The sequence below is a fragment of the Helianthus annuus genome, chromosome 1, assembly GCF_002127325.2.
Source record: "Helianthus annuus cultivar XRQ/B chromosome 1, HanXRQr2.0-SUNRISE, whole genome shotgun sequence".
Taxonomy (NCBI): Eukaryota; Viridiplantae; Streptophyta; class Magnoliopsida; order Asterales; family Asteraceae; genus Helianthus; species Helianthus annuus.
Genome location: NC_035433.2, coordinates 142,640,750 through 142,651,679, shown reverse-complemented (window position 1 = coordinate 142,651,679; position 10,930 = coordinate 142,640,750). Strand labels below are relative to the sequence as shown.

The 10,930-nt window shown below is 39.6% G+C and overlaps 1 long non-coding RNA gene across 1 annotated transcript; it reads right to left on the bottom strand.

The window, feature by feature from the left end:
• Positions 1-5,628: 5,628 nt before the first annotated feature.
• LOC118480905 lies at positions 5,629-8,078 on the bottom strand. Its single transcript, XR_004864228.1, has 2 exons — positions 7,635-8,078; positions 5,629-7,154 (listed from the first exon to the last, which is right to left on the bottom strand). It is a non-coding gene; the product is annotated as an uncharacterized LOC118480905 (long non-coding RNA).
• Between the last annotated feature and the right edge of the window lie 2,852 nt (positions 8,079-10,930).

Below are 10,930 nucleotides of genomic sequence, written 5' to 3'. Positions count from 1 at the left end.
CATTGGACCCTTGCTGGGAGAGTAGGAGAAGGTGATCCCAACTTCAAACATTGGACCACTGGCGGTCACCACTAACATCCCTTGGACGGTGTTAGCAAGGGTCCAATGTTTTACAAAATGTCAAAAGTTGGGACCGCCAGTGGCTATTTTTGAAGTTGAGTCCGTTGCCGGCCAACTGGTGAAAGTTGGGATTATTAAATTCCATTATTCCTTTATATTTTGTATGTTGTGAAGTATATACATGTACATGTATAAGTATTATAAAGTTATTATTAATTTATGATAAAACTTATATATATGTAATGTACATTTTTAATTTATAATTGTTGTTGTATAAACAAAATTATATAATAATTATAATAGTAAAAAATGTACTTAAAAATCCTAACGTATATCTTTTAACAAACTAATATGTATACCCGACACCCGACAGGTAATTACCCAACAAATACCCGATGAGTATTGGATCGGGTATGTGAAGCGATTTTATAACCGAGTATGGATTTGGGATTACCATACCCGACCCATTAATTACCATCCCTAGAGATGGTTGCTTGTGTGCATGTGGATAGGGGAAAACCATGGCAAGTAGTCAACAAATTACAAATCCATGTGTGACAACCATTTGAAGAACGTCAAACACGTTAACTATAGATCCATGCCAACCTCTTTGATAAGTAAGTGGTGGAAAGGGTAATGGAGTAAAAGTCCATATTTTTATATGGTAACGTACAATGTTGTGTACCCAAGGACCCTAAAAACTCCCCGATGCCAAAGAATGTTCCATCTTCACAAATACTATGAAAATGAGTATCTTTTAGGAAGTTGATTTTTCTCCAACGTTGTAATCCCAAAATGAGTATGGCGACCCATCATGCCTACGTCATATATGCAAACCAAAACAAGCCCATAGCAAGGTGCTATGTAGCTTATTAGAGTACAGCAGGATTTAGAAAAAAAATAAAACTTAAAGTAACATAATGCTAATAATCATGATATTCGATTAATGATTCTGCGTACATCCAGCGATACAAAGTTTCTGTTATATGCAGATTACAAGAGCTAACTATCCTATAATTATGGATCTATCTAAACCAAGTCTTAGGCTCTCATACATTGAACCTAGACACAACATTAAATGATCAATTACACCTAAGTCACATACGGTCACTAATATACCCCCTCAGTTTGAACGGGAGTTTAAACGGACGTTCAAACTGAAACGGAATTGTTGAAAAAGCTGTCTAGGTAGACCCTTTGTGAAGATGTCCGCATACTGGAATGAAGAGGGTTCATGTAGGACGCGAACCTGACCCAATCTGACCCGTTCTCGAACAAAATGTATGTCTAATTCAACATGTTTGGAACGTTGATGTTGAACCGGGTTCTCGGACAGATAAATGGCAGAGATGTTGTCGCAGTAGACTATGGTGGCCTTTTTAACCGGAACTTTTAACTCGAGAAGTAGGTTTCTTAGCCAAGATGTTTCAGCCACCGCGTTTGCAACGCCACGGTATTCTGCCTCGGCACTGGAACGGGATACGGTTGGTTGTCGTTTAGACGACCAAGACACAAGGTTGTTACCGATAGAAACACAGTATCCAGATGTTGATCTACGTGAGTCCGGACACCCGGCCCAGTCGGCATCCGAATATGCAACAATATTGTGGTCAGATTGGTTGGTTAAGCGTATACCGAAATCGATAGTGCCTTGAATATAGCGGAGTATACACTTCAAGAAGTTAAAATGTGACTCACGAGGTGCGTGCATGAACAAACAAACTTGTTGAACGGCGTAAGCAATGTCCGGTCGTGTGAATGTTAAGTATTGGAGAGCGCCGGCGAGACTGCGGTATAATGATCCATCAGGAAGAAGGTTACCTTCGGTTGCACTAAGCTTCGAGGATGTGTCAACTGGAGTGTGTGAAGGTTTGCATGAAGTCATGTTGTCTCTATGTAGTATGTCCCGAGCGTATTGAGATTGAGATAAAAACATGCCCGTAGAATCTCGTTTGACAGAGATGCCCAAGAAATGATGAAGAGAACCCATGTCTGTCATGGCAAATTCATGGGACACCAGCTGGATGGTCTTGCGCAGCAACGAATCACTGGATGCAGTTAGTATAATATCGTCTACATATAGTAGAAGATAGGCCAGGGAGTTACCATGCTGAAAAACAAATAAAGAGTTGTCACTGAGACTGCTTTTAAACCCGTGTTTTGTGATGAACGAGGAGAACCTTTGAAACCAAGCTCGCGGTGCTTGTTTAAGGCCGTAGAGAGATTTTCGCAGCCTACAAACGTGTCCCGGTTTTGTTTGATCCACGAATCCCGGTGGTTGATGCATGTATACCAATTCATTTAGCGACCCGTGTAGAAAAGCGTTTTTCACGTCCAGTTGATTAATGGGCCAGTTTTTCATCAAAGCTATAGAAAGAACCGCTCGGATTGTAGCCGGTTTGACCACCGGGCTGAAGGTTTCGTCACAGTCAACACCAACGGTTTGGGAATTACCGTTGACGACTAGTCGTGCTTTATACCTGTCTAATGAGCCGTCTGCCTTAAATTTATGACGAAATAACCAATGGCAACGGATAACCGGATGATCTACTGGACGGGGAACTAACTCCCAGGTACCATTGTCTAATAATGCCTTAAATTCTGTATGCATGGCTCTTTACCATTGAGGATCCGTCAACGCTTTTAGGGGAGATGTAGGGACTGGTGATATAGTTGAATGAGTAGAGGATAAGAGGTTGAACTTTGAATTAGGTTTTAAGGTACCAACTTTTGAACGTGTTGTCATGTGATGTTGGTTGGATGGTAAGTTAGTGGATGTTGGAATGACAGATGGGGACGATACAGTAGATGAGGTGGTAGGTTGATTTTGTTGGGTGTGGGAGTGGTGATGTAGGTTAGGTGTTGTGGAGTGTGGTACGGCAGTAGATATAGGAGAATGTTGAGGTGAGTTAAAGTTTGGTAGGGGATTAAGTGTAGGTACAGTAGGTGGGGTAGTCAAGTGAGTGGTTGAGGGAAAAGTGAAAGACATGGATGTTGGTAATAGGTCATCTAAGAATTGGTAGGATTGGGGCGGTATTGGGTCAGAGAATGGAAAAGATGATTCATCGAAATCAACGTGTCTAGAAATATGGACTTTACCGGTTGAAGGATCAAAGCAACGATAGCCTCTGAAATTTGGTGGGTACCCAAGAAAAATACAGCGGACCGAACGAGCATGCAATTTATTTGGTTGAGTAGAGGACATGTTTGGATAGCATGCGCAACCAAACACTCGAAGGTGGTCATATGTTGGATGAGATAGATATAGAGCGAAGGTAGGGGTGTTTTAATTTAAACGGGTTGTTGGAAGTATGTTATGGTAGTAAGTGGCGGTGTGTAAAGCCTCAACCCAATATTTAGGAGGAACATGTCCATGGACGAGTATGGCACGAACAATATCGTTTAGACGTCGGATCATCCTTTCAGATTTCCCGTTTTGTGGTGAGGTTTGGGGGCAAGAAAATCTGAAAACGAGGCCATTTGTAGATGCAAATTTTCAGAATTCATGGTTATCGAATTCTCCTCCAAGGTCACATTAAAAAGACTTGATGTTTTTGTTAAACTGGGTAAGGATGTGTTTGTGAAACTTGACAAATGTTGGGAATACTTCTGATTTTAGTCTCAAAGGGTAGACCCATACAAATTGAGAATAGTTGTCAACAAGGAGCATGTAATATTTATAGGATGCATGGCTAAGTACGGGAGAAGTCCATAAGTCGCAATGAACTATGTCAAAAGGTGCAAATGTGAAAGAATTAGAATCATAAAATGGAAGTCTCTTGCTATTAGATAAATGACAAGAGTTACAAAATGATGAAACATTCTTATTACATGCAAGTTGAAAGCGACTAGACATAAAATCTAAAACTTGCGAACTTGGATGACCCAAACGTTCGTGCCATTTATTTGATGAAGATGCAACAAAAACTTGAGTTGGTGAAGTGAACGGATAGAGATCGCCATCGCTGTCATGGCGTGAAAGTACCCGGCCAGTCTTGAGATCCTTCAAGGTAAAACCATATGGGTCAAATTCAATAGAAACACGATTATCTCGAGTAAATTTACGAACGGAAAGCAAATTTTTAATAACGCTAGGTGCATAAAGAATATTATTAAGGTGATAGGTACGGTTTGGGGTTTTGTGAAAGTCGTTTCCGGATCCAACAATGGGCAACATGTCACCATTACCTACAAAAATATTGGCGTTAGTAGACGTAGTAAAATGAGAGTTAATTTTACCTTTTTCCGAAGTGAGGTGTGACGAAGCTCCGGTGTCAAAGTTCCACATAGGGTCTGGTTGGTTCCGATTGAGAGTTGATAATGCAGCACCTAGTTCTGTGGGTTGGAGTGGATCAATAGTTGACTGCAGATTGGGTTGCATGGGAAGTGTTGGGGTGCATGGGTAGGGAGGCTGTGGTGGAGTGACAAGACCAAAACCTGGTGGTGGGTGATTAGGCGGCTGATTAGGAGGGTGTGGTGGGGCAGTAGGACGGTTCCATGAGGAGGTCCAAGGTGAATGAGCAGGGTGTGGAGAGGGAGGTGGGGCATTCCACCATCCGTAGGATCCATAGTTGGGAGTGTAAGAACCGTAGTTGCCATAGGAGCCATATGAATTGTGATAAGATTGTCTCCCACGACCACGGCCGCCTCCGGAGTAACCACGACCATGGCCTCGGCCACGGTAGTTGGATCTTTGTTGGTACGGGTCAAAGGTTTGAGAGGGATTGTAGGGCTGCGGAGGGAGAGGTCTAGGTGATGGCTGGGATTGCTGAGAATGCGTTTGTGGTGCTGGAGTAGGATTGGTCACGGGTGCAGTTGGGTTGTGTGATCTGTTAGCAACAAGGGCAGATTGGGTGGAGGGCATTTGTTGTCTCGCTGCTTGTCTACGTTGTTCCCGATCCAGCATTTCTCTTGCATTATCCCACGATGTCTCTGACTGCGTGATAAAGGATGCTACAGTATCAAACTCACTTGGAAGCCCGAGAAGCATTTGCAATACAAGCTGTTTCTCTGAAACTGGGTGATCTACATCTTTTAATTGATCTGCCAAGTCTTTCATTTTCTGGAAATATGCACTTAGAGATGTGCATGAAGCCATAGTAGTAGTAGTAAATGCATGTTCAAGTGTGGCAGCCCTGGAATTCTTATTATTGAGAAAGATAACCTTGATCCGGTCCCAAGCTTGTTGAGCGGTTGAATCAGCCTCTAGTACACGAGCCAGTAGGTCGTCCGATAGAGTTCCATATATCCACTGAAGGACGATGGAATCTACCTTGGACCATGCTTCATAAGCCGGATCTGTTGCAGCAGGTGGTGGTGTTTCATCGATACGATTCAATACATCATACCCGTGTGCATGAAGTTTGAATAACTTCACCCAGGAAGAGTATGACACTTTCTCACCATCATCTGACTTTATTCTGTATATTTGTGACAGAATATACAGGGTGCAAGGCTTTGGAATCAGCGCTGTTGTCTTTGTTGGAGTCTCCCATGTTTGATCGAAATCAACAGAGGAGAGGTATGAAATAGAAAACAGCGATTAATGATTGATGAAGGCTGAGTGGATTGAAATCAATAAAAAAGGAAGATGATTATTAGCTCTGATACCATGCTAATAATCATGATATTCGATTAATGATTCTGCGTACATCCAGCGATACAAAGTTTCTGTTATATGCAGATTACAAGAGCTAACTATCCTATAATTATGGATCTATCTAAACCAAGTCTTAGGCTCTCATACATTGAACCTAGACACAACATTAAATGATCAATTACACCTAAGTCACATACGGTCACTAATACATAAGACCTCAACTTAACTACACCAAGAGAAAAACAACCAACTCTCCCAAGAAGTCAATTGCACCTTCGATTTATGCTTCATCCATTGATACGATTCTTCTTTTATTTCTTCTATCATTTTAAACACTTCACCATTCCTTTCTTGGAATACTTTTTCGTTCCGTTTTTTCCAGACGGTCCAAGTTGTCAACAAGAAAATAGCATGTACAACCTTTTTTCTTTTCTTCGGCCATCTTTGTTCCTCAATTGCATTGAATAACTCTCCTAAAGTCTCCTGCTGAATAATTGTTGGTGCCTTGACCCATAAGCCGATTTGTTCCCATACTCCTTTAGCCTCTCTACAATTCACAAGAACGTGGTCCGGTGTTTCTTGGTCACAGCCACATACTCCGCATAAATCCGATGGTATCGGTACTCCTTTTTCTCTTAATTGCGTCAGTGGCGGATCCAGGAATATTTTTGACCGGGTTCACTTTTTTAGATACTTCAATTTCATGTGATTGAACGTAAAGAATTTCGGGTCGGTTCGATAGTTCGGATCGGGTAAGGTTCACCACATAATAAAAGTAAGATACAATGATGAAAAGAAAATCGTCATTAGAAATTTAAAATCACATAATATAAAATACGATAGTCTTTACAAATAAAAAAAACTACCTAAAGTTGTTGACGACGAGTTTTCATACGAGTTTTCATCTTTTGAAAACGTTGCATTACACTCTCAACGGAAACTTTTTGTAAGAACTCCTTTTCAATGTAACAAATGCAAGAATCGTTCATGTATCCATCACCCATCCTATTACGTAATTCTGTCTTCACAAGCTTCATTGAAGAAAAACTCCTTTCAACACTAGCCGTTGCAACCGGTAAAACTAGTGACAACTTTATTAAACGATAGACCAACTGATACTCAATGTGTTTCCTTGTTTCCACCATCCTTTTGGCAAGATCACTAACCCCACTCAGGTTATCAAACCGACTATCTTTTTTCATATTAGAAATGTAGTGGCCGAGTTCATCGATAAGCTTATCTTTTTCATCAAAAGTAAAATCATACGGATACATTTCGGCAAACTTTAGCAAATTTAGTTTATTAAAGGAACTAAAATTATCACGCGGGCTCAAAGAACTCATACACGTAAGCAAGTTAGTGGTTACCTCGTTAAAACGGTTTCCAAGCTCTTGAATTTGCATGTCGAGAACCGTGTTGTAGATGACGATTCAATGTTAGGTGGTGGTTGCCTTTGAAAAAAACTTGAAATATTCTTCTGCATAACTGATAATGCCTAAATACAAAATTCAAGTTTAAAACATACATCAAACCTGTTTATTCTCAACTCAAAAACCCAATTTCAACAGCAATATTAACTTAAATAAAACAAACAGTCAAACAGATGTAAACTGAAATGACAAATTCAGATGCAAACTGGTTATTTATAGTTTGGAATTGATAATCCTGATGACTACAACACATATACTTTATTTATAAAATAAATAAAACAAGGTAGTGACTGTCATAATCAAATTCAGAAGATAATACCCCACTATTAACTTGACAAATAAATTCTCATTTTTTTGGATGTTAGTGTAATTGACTAATGGAAAGATTTCAATTATTTTGGTATTATCTTCTTAATAATATGTTTTAAATTAAAAATAGTAGAGAAAATGTCAATAAAGCTTTCTAAGATTGTTTTCTCGTAAACTAACCTTAATCGACAAATTCAGATGTATACCAAATTGACAAAATCAGATGTATAACTAACCTTAATCGATGTTCGCTGATTCGTATAAGAAAAACTCGGCGGTGGGCTGGTGGCGGAGCGGCGGAGCAGCCGAGCACAGTGGCAGAGCGGCAGCAGACGGCAACAATCAGGAAGAAAAGCTCAGAAGAGAAAAAAGATTTACAGTAAAAGGGTTGTTCGTTATGTGGCTTGCGGCGTATGTAACATAACCCTAAAAGGGTTTTATTACATTAAAGAAAAAAAGTTTAAAAGAGAAAAAAAAACGAAACAAAAACAGTTGAAACGGGATTCGAACTTGGGTAAATCAGGAAGAAAAGGGTGGACTTACCAATGGAACCAAGGCTTGTTTTGTTTATAGGTTCCCTTTATAATTTACTTATGGGTTCCTTTTCAGTTTCTTATATATATTTACACTAAAAATTAAAAACCGACTGGGTTCCCGGGAACCCGTTTTTTCTACATAAGTCCGCCCCTGAATTGCGTTGCCGTCGGTATCCTCCCTTTCAGAGCTCTCCATACAAACATGCTGCATTTCTGTGTTGCCCAATTGTTCCAATAATAATTGTCCGCTACTTCGTTTAGATTTATATTTATGTTTTTTTCCAGCGTGTTTCGGACGCTTTTAACCGAAAAACCTTGCTCTTTGTCGCCTCGCCACACCCACCTATCGCCGTCTTCCGCCACCCGAAACTGATTTAATAAGCCCAGTAATTCATCATAGAACGCGGTTGTGTTTGTTAGTTTATTGAAGAGGCGCCGTCTTTAGATTTGTAGTCGCTTGTAGAAGGTGCATAGAACGCGGTTGTGTTTGTTAGTTTATTGAAAAGGCCTTGTGTTATAGAAGTTGGCAACTTTTTATGGGCACCGGTAAGTGGGTTCCAAATGAGAATTTCGCATGTAGTGGTTAAGTACATATTTAACATGCCATCTAGATTGGCTAATATAGTAAGGTCTATACTCTATAGGGTAGCATGGAGTTATAACTCAAATTCCAATTAGACCTCTCTAATCTATACATATAATAAAAGAAACCTCTTTGAGACACATGGCACTCAATTAGAGCATCTCACTCTTTTTTTCCCGCTTAATTTTTTTATTTGGGTTTAACGGAGATCCACCAAATTACCCATGACCCGATTTTTACAAAACATCGAATATAATCTCCTTCTTATCACAAACCCTAATCCTCAACCCTATCAGTTTCTCACTTCCTCTCGATGGAGCCGCTCCTCTTTCCCTCCTGATTTCATGAAACGCATCAATGGCAACGAATCTTCTCCGTGCGAAGACTAACTAATCATCAATATCTAATCATCAATATCATCATCTTTAACAGGTATGTCATCATCATCATCATATTTCACTCCATTGCTGCATCTTTTTCATGTGTTGTTTATAATTGTTTTCATTTGTTGAGAAATTAGGTTTTTTGTTCCTTCACTATTTTGAGATTTTCTAAATTATATATATGTAGATACGCAGGAGATCAACCATATGTAGGATTTATAAATGAAGCACTCTATGTGTTTTCTCCATTGAAGCATGACGGGTAGTCCGTAGGACAACCCTTAAGTGGTATAAATGATATTAAAATCCCACATTTAATCGGGTAATTGTCTAGAATTAGATAACTACGGTTGCTTGTGTTTCAGGTACATTTGGGGCTTAAAAGTGTGGAAATGAAGCTTCGAATAGGCGCAACTGGATTGGAGATTGAAAGATGGAGAGTATATGAAAAAAATCAATTATTGTTATGGAAGAATTAAGAGGATAGAATTATAGAGGACGAAATTACGAGAACGTAGGCGAAAACGGTGAAGAAAACGGAGTTGAAACGAAAAAGTTATGCTGAAAACAAATTTCATGCTGAAGCCTACCGTAACTTACGGTGGTACCGTTATTTACGGTAGACCCCAGCATTTTTCTTCCACCGTAAGGCAGTAGAGACCCACCGTAAGCCATTCCAAGCCACCGTAAGCTACGGTGGTACCGTAATTTACGGTGGAGGCCAGCGAGAAATGTGTAACTGCCCAATTTTATGATGTTTTATTGTGTCTTTTCAATGGCAATCAGGGTGGACTGTTTTGGAGCAGTTTAGGGGCGATTTTTGGCTATCTTCTTGTGTTCTTGAGTGGTCTAAACATGAGGACTTTGTTTTGGATTCGAATGAACAAAGGTTTGATTGTGATGATGATTCACCACACTATGAGCGGCTAGGTTTGCTTGGTGATCATCCCGAATGTAAGGTTTACTTGTGACAATTATGTTTTGTTCTTTAATTTCTGGAATAATAGACTTTGCATGTGTTGTTTAGTTTATTATGGTGTTTGAATGATTGTTTGTAAATTGTTAACGTGTGTTTAATAATAGTTCTAAACCATACGTTCTTGGTGCCGTTGGCAATCGAGATATCATGGGAGGGATTAGGGTTGGATATATGTTGATTGGTCATCGGGTAACAACCTCGCGTTATAGGAATCCGAGTACTTAGTTCCCTTTCATCACAAACAATTGATCTTGCATGAGCTATGTCTACGTAGTTCTTTCCAGTTGAACATAAACCTTGATTGTCACTTAAAACCTGAAACTCGGGATGATCGCTACCTTCTTATCCTGTTACAAAACTTAACTTTGATTTGTAATCTAATTTAGTTCAATTTAGATAATTAAAACCAAACAACCAAATCAGTGAATTTACTTTTCTTGCAATTTAGTTTACTTTAGTTAATTTAAACACACATCGAGATAGCACATATTCCACAAACTCCCTGTGTTCGATACCCACTTACCGCTAGCTAATTAGTTGTAATTGGATTAAATTTGCGTGACCCACGACATCACGTCAAATTTTGGCGCCGTTGCCGGGGAGTAGTGCGCAACGTGTGTTATCTTGTGTATTAGTTTGAAAAAAAAAATTAAAAAAAAAATCCCAAAAAGATTTCTTTTATGTTCATGATTTACACTTGGTAGTTGAGTTGTGTTGTGCAGGATGACAGGGCATTACACAAATTTCAGCTTATTTACGTGTAGATTGTGCGGGGGTCCACGACATCCATGTATTGGTTGCCACGAGGCTCACTACAGGAGGGCACATGGAAAACCGGTGTCTTATGTTTCACAGCTTCCACCTCCATCATACGTTGACGATTATGAATCAGAAATGGAGGATGACTATTATTCATATGGATACGATCGGGACGAGGAAGTTTATTATGAGGCAAGGATGGATAGTCTATGTTTTTGTTGCGGTCGCGATCACACTTATGATTATGATGTGTGCACGGTGTATTCAGAAAACCCAAAGTATTAGAATAAAA